This window comes from Panthera tigris, chromosome E2 (assembly GCF_018350195.1).
Source record: "Panthera tigris isolate Pti1 chromosome E2, P.tigris_Pti1_mat1.1, whole genome shotgun sequence".
NCBI classification, from domain to species: Eukaryota; Metazoa; Chordata; class Mammalia; order Carnivora; family Felidae; genus Panthera; species Panthera tigris.
In genome coordinates this window covers 1,679,816-1,694,894 of record NC_056674.1, presented here as the reverse complement: position 1 = coordinate 1,694,894, position 15,079 = coordinate 1,679,816, and the positions used below count along the sequence as shown (strand labels likewise).

The 15,079-nt window shown below is 47.9% G+C and overlaps 1 long non-coding RNA gene across 2 annotated transcripts in view; it reads left to right on the top strand.

Annotated features, from left to right (window-relative positions):
* Positions 1–9,817, top strand: part of LOC122234384 — a 170,667-nt gene extending 160,850 nt beyond the window's left edge. The window contains exons 3-5 of one of the 2 annotated variants that reach the window (XR_006212166.1): positions 3,478–3,580; positions 9,170–9,275; positions 9,548–9,817. This is a non-coding gene — a long non-coding RNA (uncharacterized LOC122234384). Of the gene's footprint in view, positions 1–3,477; positions 3,581–9,169; positions 9,276–9,471 lie in introns of both variants that reach the window. The other variant, XR_006212165.1, reaches the window with a different exon arrangement.
* The last annotated feature ends 5,262 nt before the right edge of the window (positions 9,818–15,079 follow it).

The window sequence follows — 15,079 nt, the reverse complement described above, 5'->3', positions numbered from 1 at the left end:
CAAACTGAGCCAAACCCTGTTTTCACATCAATTATATAGGAGTGTTTCCAGAATAGATTTTTGCTTTAATTTTTTTTTAATTTTCCTTTTTATTTTTTTTATTTTCAAGAAAGAGCGAGCGAGAGGACACACGTGCATGGGCGAGTGGGGAAAGGGCAGAGGGAGAGAGAGAACCTTAAGAGAGAGAATCTCCAGGCTCAGCATAGAGCCCGACTCAGGGCTCCATCCCATGACCCTGGGATCATGACCTGAGCTGAAATCAAGAGTCAGACACTCAACCAACTGACTGAGCCACCCAGGTGCCCCTATTTTTGCTTTTTAAATGTAACTTTTTTGGGTTGAGTGAATGATTGTATGAGTTTGCTACGGCTGCCATAACAAAGCAGGACAGCCTGGGAAGCTTCCATGACAGACGATTATTTTCTGACGATTTCCCGGAGGCCTTTCTCCTTGGCTTGTACACGGCCGCCTACACCCCGTGTCCTCACATGATTTCCTTCTGTGCGTGTCTATGTCCTGATCTCTTCTTCTTCCTCTTCTCTTTTTTAAGACGTTACTTTAAGTAGGCTCTACACCCAACATGGGGCTCGAACTCACGACCTCAAGATCAAGAGTCAGGCATGCTTTTCTGACTGAGCCAGCCAGGACCCACCCTAACCCTTCATTTGAACTTAATCACCTCTTTAAAGACCCTGTCCTCGAATACAGTCGCATTCTGAGGCCTTGGGAGTTAGGACTCCAGCACAGGAATTTTGGGAAGACACCACTTGGCCTGTGAAAGCTGGAGCCCAGGTGGTCGGGCAGTGGGGAGACGGGCCTGGAGAGCTTGCTAAGGGCCAGATCTGGGGATGTGTTTTAGACCTAGGTCAGCGGCTTGGATTTCACCCAAGTTTCAGGAGGGAGCCCCTGGCAGACATCGGGCAAAGGAGGGCCACGGTCTGATGTGCATGTGAACAATATGACCCTGGCTGCCCGTGGGGCACCGGGGCTGGAGACCGTGGGGAGACCCAGGCAGAGAAACTGGACACCTCTGGGGTCAGGGGGCCGGACAGGCACGGGCAGAGGGAAGAGATTTGGATCCAGGTCATTAGGCGTGAATGTTCTCAGCAGCTCCCACCTCCCCAGCAAGAGGAGACACAGACACAACAGAAGGCCGAGGCCCGGCTTCTCCTCTCTGCTGCCTCTTCACCCTCCACAGAGGAGGGTTGACGGAGCCTGTGGCCAGAAGCCTCTTTCTTTCTCGGGCTCCGCCAATTCCTTCCATTTGGGTAGTTTTAAAGGGACTCCGTGATATTCTCGGACGCCCTCTGCTGCCCATTTTCCTCAGCACATGATAACGGTCTGCCCCGGGCAGTGCGACAGTGGTGGGGGGGTAGGGGGGGCACCAGCCATGGTTGACTACAGAGCGCTGGAGATGTGGCCAGAGCGAACCAGTGTGTAAAACCCACAGTGGATTGTGAAGATTATGTGTACGAGAAAAGGAGGGTGAAATACCTCGTTGACAATGTCTTCTACTGATTCCATGTTGACTATGCGATAATATTTTGAATATATTGCATTAAATAGATACGATTTTAAAATTGATCTTAGAAAAAATTGTTTCTTTTTCTGTCTTTTCAATGAGGATGCTATGAAGTTTTAAATTACATATGTGGTTTGTATTCTATTTCTTTATTTCTCACTGGTGTGCACTATTATGCATGTATGGGGATATCAAGCAGGTTTTCTCAGCCTTGGTACCACTGACATTTGGGGCTAGGTCATTCTTTGTGTGGGGGCCATCCTGTGCGCTATAAAAGGTTGAGTGGCATCCCTGGCCCCCGCCATCTAGATGGTGGTAGCAGCCCCTCCCAGCTGTGACAACCAAAAATGTCTCCAGACATTGCCAAATTGTACCCTGAGGGACAGAATCACCCTCAGTTAAGAACTATTTATATATGATTCCACATATATGTATGTGTATGTATATATCTGTATACATAATCATTTAGAGAGAAATATGTTGATATTAATTACATTATTATATATGAACATATATGTATTTATGAAGTAAAAAGTATGTATGAAATTTACCTACATGTGATACTTTCTGAGCCCCCATTATATGCCAACTCTGTGTGGAGCACTCACACACATTTTCCCTTTTGATCCTCACAATGACCCCACCAGACGGGCATTATTATTGTCCCCGTTTTTCAGGCAAAGAAGCTGAGGCACAGGATGGTTAAGTGACTGCCCCTGAGGTGCACAGCTAATTAACCTGGATTCAAGTCCAGGCATACCATTGGTGGAAGGGAAGTAGGAGTGAGCCCCACACCCATGGGTCGACCTATAGGAATCCAGGATCTGCATCTGACATAGAGCAACATGACTGTAGTTAGCAACGCTGAGTTGTATATTTGCTAAGAGGGTAGATCCTAAGTGTTCTCATCATACACAAAGAAAAGAAAAAAGAAGGAAGGGAAAGAAAGGGGGAAGGGAGGGAGGGAGGGAGGGAGGGAGGGAGGGAGGAAGGGAGGAAGGGAGGGAGGAAAAGAGAAGAGAAGGAGGGAGGAAGGAAGTTAGAAAAGAGGAGGGAGGAAGGAAGTTAGAAAAGAGAAGGAGGGAGGAAGGGAAAGAAAAGAGAAGGAGGGAGGAAGGGAAAGAAAGAAAGGGGGAAGGAAGGGAGGGAGGGAGGAAGGAAGGAAGGGAGGGAGGAAAAGAGAAGAGAAGGAGGGGGGAAAGAAGTTAGAAAAGAGGAGGGAGGAAGGAAGTTAGAAAAGAGAAGGAGGGAGGAAGGGAAAGAAAAGAGAAGGAGGGAGGAAGGGAAAGAAAGAAAGGGGGAAGGAAGGGAGGGAGGGAGGGAGGAAGGAAGGAAGGAAGGAAGGGAGGGAGGAAAAGAGAAGAGAAGGAGGGAGGAAAGAAGTTAGAAAAGAGGAGGGAGGAAGGAAGTTAGAAAAGAGAAGGAGGGAGGAAGGGAAAGAAAAGAGGAGGGAGGAAGGAAGTTAGAAAAGAGAAGGAGGGAGGAAGGGAAAGAAAAGAGAAGGAGGGAGGAAGGAAGTTAGAAAAGAGAAGGAGGGAGGAAGGGAAAGAAAAGAGGAGGGAGGAAGGAAGTTAGAAAAGAGAAGGAGGGAGGAAGGGAAAGAAAAGAGAAGGAGGGAGGAAGGGAAAGAAAGAAAGGGGGAAGGAAGGGAGGGAGGGAGGGAGGAAGGAAGGAAGGGAGGGAGGAAAAGAGAAGAGAAGGAGGGAGGAAAGAAGTTAGAAAAGAGGAGGGAGGAAGGAAGTTAGAAAAGAGAAGGAGGGAGGAAGGGAAAGAAAAGAGGAGGGAGGAAGGAAGTTAGAAAAGAGAAGGAGGGAGGAAGGAAGGGAGGAAGGGAACTACGTGAGGAGGCAGATACTTGACCGTGATGATTGTTTCACCAGGTACATGTCTATCATATCAGCACATTGTACACCTTAAATGTATACAATTTTAACTCGTCAATTATACTTCAACAGAACTGGAACGACAACAAAAATAATTCTGGATCTGCATCCGGTGCTCCATGGGCCCCATCCCTGTCCTGGAATCAGTCCTCCCATTGGAGGGGGCGTTAAGGAGGTGAGAGCCAGGACTACAACATGCGCCCCCACCCTGCCCCAGGAGGCCAGAAGAATCCAGAACATAGGCTCCAACGCAGTCACCCCCATGAGACTGTGGTGTAACAAGACAGCACAGATTCACACATTCATCCATCGTCTAGGTGGGGTCACCTGAGCTGCAGGCCTACTATGCACCCCCCAAAGGCAGGGGTCCAGAGGTAACTCACTGCTGGGGTGCGCTCACAGGGATGCACTTTTCCTGAGTGGCACAGGGACCACACAGTAGGAGCAGACAAAGAATAAGATTGCAGACGAAGGCGATATGGGGGAATAAGACAGGAAGATGATTGGGGCGAGGTCAGTGGGAGATTCTAGAAAGTGGTTTTCTAAGGTGGAGCCTACAGGCCTGCATGGGGAGCCCCCTAGGGAAACATCTGCCAGGACTCTGGCCAGGGTGGGAGTGGGTCTGAGGTGGTTCTCTCCTGCCCCTGACCCCAGGGTCCTCTGCACCAGGCAAGGGGGTGCAGGCTGCAGGGAGAAGCCACCTGCCCGCCACCCCTCTCAGTGACCCCTCCACCAGCTCCGCGGGGCCCCTCCTGGAGTCTGGGCTGGGATTTGAATGTGCGGGTGCCCACAGTTTAAGTCCCGAGCGTGGAATTTTCCAGGCTCCGCATCCCTCCCTGGACCCCCGAGCAGCCCCCTCCTCGTGCCCAGCTGGCTGCCGTTTCTACGTTTCTACGTTTCTACGGTTCTACGGTTCCACATTTCCACGGCAGCAGTGGTCGTAGTCGCCAGGTGGGAGGTGGGGTGCAGGCGCCAGCCTGCGGGGGGGGGGGGGGCCGGGTTCCCATTAGCAGTCAGCTAGCAACTTCTGTGTAATTAAAATGCATCCTCAGACTGGGTCTTTGCAGAAGGGGAAAAACAGGTCTCTGCAGCTCGGTTGGAAATCCCAAAGCGCCCCAAAGAGCAGGTGATATAAACCTTATCCGTCTTCCAACTCATTCATTGATTCACCAAACCACTAGTTTAGTTCACAAACATTTATTCCTTTAAATAGACGATGAACATAGATGATTCTATGAATATACTAAATCCACGCCTATTTTAAGCTCCAGGCTTTGTTCTAGAGATGAAGGAAAAGCCTAAAGGGCCTTCTTTCCTGATGCTTATTCTGTGCCCACACGGAAATAAGCATATAATATGATGGCAGGCACTGGTAAGTTGCGAAAGACAAAGCCACCAATATGGCTTTCAATTGCATTTTCTCCCTTTTTAAACCGTAGCATATTTTGAGTGGTGGTTACATCTTAACTCAGTGAACATAATAATCGTATGGGGGATGTTGTGCGGTAAAAATTCCACCTTCACATCTGTTACACATTCTTTTTTTTTTTAATGTTTATTTTATATTTAGAGACAGAGAGAGCACAGCAGGGGAGGGGCAAAGAGAGAGGGGGACAGAGGATCCAAAGGGGACTCTGAACTGTCAGCAAAGAGCCTGACATGGGGCTCAAACCCACAACACCGTGAGATCATGACCTGAGCTGAGATCAAGAGTCGGATGCTTAACTGACTGAGCCACCCAGGCGCCCCACACGTTCTTTAATGTGTAATTCCAAGCACAAGGCATTGTCAACCCCCACTTTTTTTTTTTAACAGAATAGTAATTTTTGCCATTTTTCTCCAACTTCCTATTTTCCTCTTCATGTGAAGACAGCATGGCATGGTGGGTAAAAGCGTGGATTGAGGGGCGCCTGGGTGGCTCAGTCGGTTGAGCGGCCGACTTCGGCTCAGGTCACGATCTCACGGTCCGTGAGTTCGAGCCCCGCGTCGGGCTCTGTGCTGACAGCTCAGAGCCTGGAGCCTGTTTCAGATTCTGTGTCTCCCTCTCTCTGACCCTCCCCCATTCATGCTCTGTCTCTCTCTGTCTCAAAAATAAATAAAACTTAAAAAAAATTTTTTTAAATAAAAAATAATAAAAAATAAAAAAGCGTGGATTGAACCCACTTATCCACTTGCTATCTCGGGGCTCTGCCTGGCTCCTCAGCTCTAAAGTGGGGATTGTCCCGGGGAGAGCATGGGTAGAGGATGTCTACTAAGATACATGTAGAAGTTAAATAAAGTAGATAAATCACGGAGATCATTCCATACTGGTGCGGAAGCAACTTACTCCTTATTCGTATAGATTCGGAGTATCCGGTGACATGGGTGTTTTCTGGCTGATTTAACACGTCCCCTCCTCATGGATACTGAGGTTGTGTCCAGTCCTTTGTGATAACCGATGCTGCCGTGAGATGCAGTGTGCGCACATGTGTGAGGGCAGCTGTGCGACACAGTCCTCGAAGTGGGATTTCTGGCTCAGAGGGTGCAGCGTTCCGGTCTGACCTCGAGAATGCCCAGGAGGCGCCATACAGGTTGTGTCAGTTTCCACACCCACCAATAACGGATGAGCGCCGAAGAGGGTTCAACATGGAAATACGGTTTTCCAATTTCTCTGGGAAATCCGGAAGGGCTGAACAATGTTGGGTTCAACTTCACGCACGGGAGCCATTGCACGGGTCTGCAGGCCCTGTCCATTTCAGAAAAACACAGTCTCTCCCCTTTACCACACTCCCCACCACGCTCTCTTACCCCAGCGTCCAGATGCCATCAGTGTCCAGTTTGCTTTGTGCTGGAGGCAGTGGTTCCCTTTCCAGAGGAGACATTCCTGGGTGCCCTTGAGGACCCTCGAGGACACCGAGGCCAGACTGACAGGATCACTTATTTTGAAGAAAATGCCAGACCTTTTCCAAAGTGGTTGTGCTGTCTTACGCTCCCACCAACAGCACACGAACCGTTCCGTTCATTGTTCCACATCCTCACCCACACTTGATGTTGTCGGTCTCTTTCTTTTCCCCCATTCTGGCGAGTGTGAGGTGGTGGTCATGTTTTCGTTTTTGTTTTACGAGTCGGGGAAGGGAGGACTCATCTTTACAGAAAAGGAGGAGTATTCCAAGCTGTGAGATGTGCTCAAGCCACGTCTGCTTCCCTCCCTCTGTGGCCTGGAGAGCGTTTGACGTGGAGGCTCCACTGTGGACGTCAGAGGGGCCTGAGAGCTCGGGAGGGAAGCACCAACCCGATATCCATGCTCCGTGGATTGGTCTCCCCTCTCCACCGCTCCCTTCTCTCGATTCTCCTCCTGCCCCAATACTGAACGCCAGCCTCGCCCCCTCGCCCGGCCTGCCTTCCTCCGTGGTGTTCCCTCCACAGAATCATCCTCTGTCCCACCCCCCTCCATTTCCAGGTCATTCTGCCTCTCATAAACCTTTCCTCCCTCCAAACAAGTCACGGACGCTCCCACAGATTTACAAACATTCATGCGTGAAGCACCTACTATGTGCCAGGCCCTGAGCCGGGCTGGGGGTGCAGGAGGAGGCCAAGAAAGGCAGAATCCCCCTTCTTCCGGAGCAGAACTTACTCCAAAGTGAGGGAAAGACAGTGGAAAAGAAACAGGGGTGCGGAAAATGGGGAGATGTTGGTCAAAGAACGCAAAGTTTCAGTCGTGCGGGTTGAGTGAGTTCCGGGATCTGATATGCAGCATGAGTGACTCCAGTTAACAGTACTGTATTGTGTCCTTGACTTTTGCTATGTACACACACACTCATGCACGAATCATTATCACGTGAGCTGATTGGTATGCAGCAATTAGCTTCATTGTGGTGATTGATTCACCGGGTATACGTGTGTCCAAACATGTATCGAAACACTGTAAATGGACATACAATTTTTATTTGTCAGTTATACCTCAGTAAAGCCGGGAAGGGGGAGAAACAAGCTAATTTCCGGTGCTGAGATGACGGGCATTAAATAAAGCCAGTGGGGGTAGAGTAGAAGTGAGGGCGGGGAGAAGGGGGATGGGTTCTTCTGCTATTGCTGGTCTGGAGAGCAGCCCAGGACTCTGCATTTTTAATCATGTGCCCGTCCCCTACACACACACACACACACACACACACACACGTATTCTGATGCAGAGCAAGTCTGCAACACAGTTTTTATAAATCCCAGCCACATCATGACAGGCACGCTGCCACGTAATTTCCAAGCAGCCCCTATTATAACCCTCAGCCCTGTCCAGGGCTCCGGGCAGGACAAAATTCCCCACTTTTAGAAGAGGAAACTGAGTCCCAGAAAGGTGAAGTCACTTTCCCACGACCCTGTGTTTTCATCCAACCCCCCACCCCTCACAAATATTCACTGAGAGCCATTAGTATGGCAGGCTGGGATTCTAACCCACACACAGTCTAGAAAGTTCCATTCTCTGAGTGTCTTTTAGCCTCCTCCCCATCACCACTCTGGCTGCGGTTTCCATGGCGACAGGCAGAGCCTGCCCGCATCATCAAGGCCTGGCGAATTCTCTTAAGGACCAGGGCAGAGCACTGGCTGCCAGAAGAGTTGAGTTGGTGGGTTGGGGGGGAGGTGGGCACAGATCTGAGGTACCCCCATCTGGGTACGTCTGGGATTGGAGCACGTCTTTGGGGCACATCACAATTTGAAAATGGGCACCTTTAAAATGGTGTCTTTGCAGAAGGGGGAAAAACGAATCTGGCTGTGTGTGCCTTTGCAGATAGAAATCACAGGTGTCTGTTCCCTGGCAGCTCCCGGCACTGATGTAAACGGCCTTTGTTCTTACCAATACTAATTCGTTATTTGACTGATTTGTTCATTCAACAAGAATTTAGATTTTCCGGGACCCAAAGTTAGCAAATCGGATGAGATCCAGGTTTAGCCAGCAGAAGAATGCCAGAAAAAAGGAGGCCCCTTTTGTTGGAGGAAAACACCCACCCCCCCCACCCCCCAGCTGATCAATGAAGGAGAGTTTTCCTCCGTGACTGTCTGTCAGGTATCTCTGCCCTCTTCCCAAACATCTACTTGATCTCTCAAGCAGTCATTAAACAGACACATATTGGGGGCTAGTTATGTGCATTTAATTGTCCTAAGCTCTGGGAATGCAGGATAAACAAGATGGAGAGAGAAGGTCTTTACTTTCATGGAATGTTCACCATCATGTGGGATGCAGAAAGCAAACGAGTAAGAAATAAATATAGCAAGACCATTTCGCACTCTGAAGCAGGTTCTAAAACCGTGCCATGGAAATATAATGCGAGCCTTGAATGCACACCATGCATTTTTCACTTAAAATTTTCCAGGAGCCATGTTTAAAAAGGTAAGAAGACAGCGATGGAATTAATCTTAACAGGTTTTACTAATCTTAACAGGTTTTATTTAACCCAGTATATGCAAAATATTACTGTTTAAACCAATGATACCAATGCAATAAAGTGATCAATGAGATATCAATTTTTTATTAGATTTTCCAAATCTGGTGTTTAGGGGCGCCTGGGTGGCTCAGTCAGTTGAACGTCCAACTCTTGATTTCAGCTCAGGTCATGATCCCAGGGCTGGGATCCTGGGACCCCATGATCCCCTGGGATCGAGCCCCATGTTGGGCTCTGTGCTGAGCATACAGCCTGCTTGAGATTCTCTCTCTCTCTCTCTCTCTCTCTCTCTCTCTCTCTCTCCCTCTGCCCCTCTCCTCTGCTTGCACTCTCACTTTCTCTATATATAAAAGAAAAGAAAAAAGAAGGCGGATGGATACTTTGGACAAAATCCTTCACCTCAGGAAGTCTAGAGAGGAGCCCGGGAATTTGCAACTCCACACGCCTGCACCTGCCCAGGTGATTCTGAGCCAGGTGGTCCCCAGGGCACACATGGGCGGGAAAGGCTGGGTAGGCCGGAAGTGACGGAATCCCCCAACAACAGTCCTTAGTAGGTAAGAATGATGATTATACCCGTTTGTGAAGAACAGACTGAGGCTTCAGAGAGGTGAAGTTATTACCAAAGAGCCTGTATTTCCATGCCTTTCACAAATAGTAAATACGGATGTCTATCGACCACCTGCTCTGTGCTGAGACCAGGATCTCGCATCCACACACCGTGTGTCTTGCAGGACCGGAAAATTCCAGTCTCCGAGTCCCTCCCTGTATCTTGCTCACACCCCTGCCTCCCCCTCCAACGGCGGTTTCCACGGCAACGGGCTGTGCCTAACATCAGCTAAGTACCCTTGAGGGAATGGGCGACATCGCAACAGCCTGGGCTGGGGATGGTGTGGCTGGTGGGGGGGCGGGGGGCGGTTAAATCCCGCAATCCGTACCCCACCCCACATTACTGGTCACTCAAGCCTTTGGTGCTCATTAAAAGGTCTCTTTAGATGGGGTCACTGCAGAAAGAAAGAAAGAAAGAAAGAAAGAAAGAAAGAAAGAAAGAAAGAAAGAAAGAAAGAAAGAAAGAAAAGAAAGGAAGAAAGAAGAAAGAAAGAAGGAAAAGAAAGAAAGAAAGAAAGAGAAGAAGGAAAGAAAAAATTGGCCAAGCAAGTTGCTGCTTCGTCTTGAAGAGATCACAGGTCTGCAGCAGCTGTGGGTGTTAGCAACATACCCATTACCTGTTCTCCCCGCTCAACAGCATCTCATTCTTCCTTCCACACAAGTTGATTGAGTGCCCGGAGCACTGTAGACACTTGAATATAGTTACACACACAAAAAAGTAAGGAATGGAAACAGAGCTACAAAAGCTTCAAGGATCTTTCTCTCCTTGAGAGAAAGGGCGAGGGTTCCATTTATCGTCCTTTCAAAGGACGCTGGGCCCATTTTCTAGCACTGCCAGCACACAATCGCCCCTGAGAAACAGTAACTTGAATAAAACCGAAGAAGCAACCACAACTCAAAACCCAAATGACATTACTTTCAAGGTCAGTGGAAGGGGAGGGGGTGGGGGGCTTGCGATGGAGATTGTTTGGGGCAGGGCTTTCAGAAATTGATTGCTCCTGAGGTGCCTGGCCGGCTCTGTCCGTGGAGCGTGTGACTCTTGATCTCAGGGTTGTAAGTTCGAGCCCCATGTTGGGTGTGGAGATTACTTAAAACTAAAACCTGTAAATGAAAAAATAAATAAATAAATAATTGCTATTAATTTCAAGATGCTGCTCTTATGTTATAGGCATGATTTAAAATCTCAGGACAAAATGAAATAAAATAGAATAAAATCTCAGGACAGGGGCTTCTCAGTGGCGCTTTGGGTGGCTGGGAAATTCTCAGTAAATTCGTGCCTCAGGAAGGGAAGCAGACGGCTGAGGGACAAAGCCTTGAACATCTGCTTGAGCTAGTGTTGGCTTGTTTTTGGCCGTGAAACTGTAGAAACTGCTAGTGTTTTCTTCTAATAATTATGGGTCTTTTCACAGATGTTGTTTGTTTCAAAAGCATGGCCATTCGGGCTCTGAAGTATCATGGTCCTCAGTAAATGACGGCAGTTTAGAAGGAAGGATAAACTTAAAGTGTTTATCTTCGTGATCCTAAGCAGAAGGGACAGAGAATGAAGAATTTGGAGATTATGACAAACACCCCTGCAGGCAGATATCCTGAAATACACAGAGAAAGAGGGAGTTGGTGTTAGCCAGAGACACTGAAGCATGTTAATTATTCCTGCGGGCGTCCCTCTGCTTGGCCATCCACAAACTCAAGTTTTTACCAACTCCAGTTTGTGTTGTACCATAGCTGGTAATAACGCACTTTGGAAACAAACAAATTCAGTGTTCTTCAAGAAGGGACTGGCTAAATTCTCCTTCTTCTTTCTCCTCCTCCTCCTCCTTCTCCTTCTGTAGGCTCCACACCCAACACAGGGCTTGAACTCATGGCCCTGAGATCAAGACCTGCCATCAAGAGTTGGATCCACCATGGGAGCCACCCAGGCGCCCCCTGGCTAAATTGTAATGAACGCATTCAGTGGAATTCTATGCAGCTGTGTAAAATTCTAAGGATATTCTTTATGGACTAAAGAGCAAAATACACAGTGAAGGGAAAGCAAGGTGTGTAATAATGGGAAGGGTGGCCACCATTGTGTAGAAAAGGGGGAAAGGAACATATAAAAAAAAAATATATATATATATATATATATAATGCAACACGATGTATTGCATATGTATATGTATATGCATTGTATATGTATTGCAATACATAAAATATATGGAATAGAGATGCCTGAGTGGCTCAGTCAGTTGAGCATCCAACTCTTGATTTTGGCTCATGATCTCACGGTTCAGGAGTTCTAGCCCCATGTCAGGTTCTACACTGTCTCCCTTTCTCTCTGCCCCTCCCCTGCTGGTGCCTCTCTCTCTCTCTCTCTCTCTCTCAAAAATAAACAAACATTTATATAAAATATAAATATAAAATAAAAATAAAATATATGTAATAAATAATATATAAAACATGCATTATATAATAATATACAAAATATATAAAAATAAGTATATGCGTAGACTATGTTTGTCACACCATGTGGAAGGCACTGGGTAGCTGGTGGACCGGGGTGATGTCCTTGGTTGATGGGATAGACTGAACGCTGTATCCTCCCAAAATTCATATGTTGAAAGCTAATCCCCAGTGTGATGGTATTTGGGGGTGGGCATTTGGGAGGTGATGAGGCTGTGAGGGTGGAGCCCTCACTAACGGGGTCGGTGCCCTTGTAAGAGGTGAGGATAGTTACTAACACCACATTACATATTTGAAAGTTATTAAGAGAATAGATCTTGAATGTTCTCATCACAAGGAAAAAAAAGTGGTGACCCTGTGTGGTGACAGATGTTAGCCAGACATATTGTGGTGATCTTCTCACAGCATAAGAAAATAGGAAAGCATTATGCTGTACACCTGAAAGTAATATAAGGTGATATGTCAACTATACCTCAATGGAAAACAACCAAGAGGGGCACCTGGGTGGCTCAGTCGGTTGGTTAAGCATTCGACTCTTGGTTTCAGTTCAGGTCATGATCTCAAGGTTTGTGAGTTCAAGCCCCGTGTTGGGCTCTGTGCTGACACCATTGAGCCTCTTGGGATTCTCTCTCTCTCTCTCTCTCTCTCTCTCTCTCTCTCTCTCAAAATAAATAAATGAACTTTAAAAAGAAAACAACAGAGAAGTCCCAGAGAGCCTCCTCACGCCCTCTGTCATGTGATGGCGAGAAGATGGCCGACTGGGAGCCAGGACAAGGGCTGTCCCCAGACACCAAATCTGCTGGTGCCTTGATCTTGGACTTCCAGCCTCAGATAGTGAGAAACTAGTTACTGTTGTGTATAAGCCACCCCGTGTGTGTGGTTCTGACACAGCAGCCTAGATGGACCAAGACGGCCGGACTCCCCAGAAAGAGCTTCAGATCTGTGCGTGATTCTGAGAGAGGAAGAAGATGGATGCATCAAACTCTTTTTATTTTTCTTTTTTTCCTGTCTGGTAAGTCAGCTAGGATATGATGTGCATCCTTTTATATACTGTTGGGTATATAAATTTGTTTAGAACTTTTATGTATCTATTTATGATGAGACAGGCCTGCCATTTGCCACTCTAATGACGCCTCTGACAGAGCAAAAATGTAGATTTTGTTTCTAATGGGATGATGCCCAAATGAATGATCTCGATGGGACCAAAAGAGACTGATTAATGCAAAAGTGGCCATGTTGGGAGGCCCGAAGCAAGGGTGCCAGCCTGGTTCCCAGGCCAGAGTTGCTGGCGATCCGGTCTAGGGGTGAGAAACACATTCACAGTACATTGATGGGGTGTGCAGGCAACGGGGGAGGGTGCCGGCTCAGTGGGGCCGGCAGGTGGCTTGGCCAAAGGGGTCCCGGAGAAGGGGACCAACGGGGGATTTCTTCTGGGTTTTCATCCTGAGAGGCTTGGTGGATTGCAATGGCTCTTGCCAAGGGGGGCCAGCCTGCAACACAGGAGGGAGAGATAGGGGTAGGTAGGCCAGTCATCGAGGATATAGGGAGGCTGGGGGCAGCGGGAATGGGGAGAGCATCGGAGGGACATTGGAGAGAGACAGCGGGAGAAGGATAAAGGCATTGAGGGCTCGCGCTCGGGGAGAAAAGATAGCGAGGACGTTTAGTGCCTCTCCCACAGCCAGATGACAATCATCAACAGAATTTTCCATTGAGCTAAAGGCCAGGCGGGATTCCAAGAATTAAATGCATCCCATGTAATCAAGGATGGGGAAGGTTTCTCTTAGACACAAAACAGTGTGGACGGCATTCTGGAGACATCTGTTTAAAATCACATGTGTCTGAATACCCACTTTGTTGAGCAAATTACCCCCGGATTCCATCCTCCAGCAGTTTTCATCCAAATGTTAGGAACTGACAACACTGGGCTTTGTATTCTGAGCGCTTTATTTATTTGGAAGAGTTTACCATGGTGTCTGGCACACAGTCAGTGCTCGATGAAGCTCTTCTGGAATCAATTTCTCCAACACAGTCAGAAAGAATGGAACGTTCCACGAGAACCTAACGTGTCCACTCTTTTTAAAAACCTGGAGATATAATTTGTATTTACCCAAGTACATGTCTATATGGGCATATATAGAGGCATATCCATAAAGAAGATTGAATTGGTAAATTCAGGTGGAAGTTGACTCCACGGTTTGGGGTCTATACCCGATGTGATGACAAATGCTTTATCCAGCGCAACTCACTTCCCCTCCCAAAGAGCCCAAGGGGCGGCATGAGTGTAATCTCCACTTTAACAGATGGGAAACTGAGGCACAGAGAGATATAGCTGTCACACAGCAGGAATGCTGCCAACCACTTTGCCCCAACAGCGAACACCCAGACACCCCGCGCTGGCCGTGGCCCCATCTCCTGCTTGTTAACCGCGCTCACTTCCTTCGCAAACATGCCGATGGCACCAGAATCCATATCTGGGTTAGAGATAACAGAACAGAGTTACCAGAGTTCACAGATGAAAATGCGGGACACCCAGTTAAATATGAATTTCGGAAAACAACAAGTAATTTTTTAATGTTTTATTTATTTTGAAGGAGAGAGAGACAGAGCATGAGCCGAGGAAGAACAGAGAGAGAGGTGGACACAGAATCCGAAGCAGGCTGCAGGCTCCCAGCTGTCAGCACAGAGCCCGACATGGGGTTTGAACTCACAACCCGTGAGATCATGACCTGAGCCGAAGTTGGATCCTTAGCCAACTGAGCCACCCAGGCGCCCCAACAAGTAGTCTTTGATACGTGTGTTTGTTTTAGAAAAGATTTAGATTGGGAGAAACGTTACAAGCTAGCACCAAGATCTCCCGTTATACCCCACACCTGGTTTCCTCTATTCTTAGCCCCTTAAATTAGTGTGATTTGTCGCAATTAATGAACTGGTGGCAGTACCTTGTTGCTTGAACGAGGATTGGCCGTGATCTTCTGACTGGCTATGAGAAGTGAGAGGAGTCAGCGTCCTCCCAGGTACTGGGGCCTGGGCAGCCGAGGAACGAGATGCCTTTCTGGGAATCCTGCGGGAGCGGCTGGCTGGATGGGTGAGGGTGCAACCAGTGGCTTAGATTTTGGTTTGTTATTTTGAGATGCCTATTGGACGTCCAATATTGGGGACGTCAAAAATGCCTATAGATAAATGGGGCTGGGGCATGGTTGCCAAATGAAATGCAGGATTTC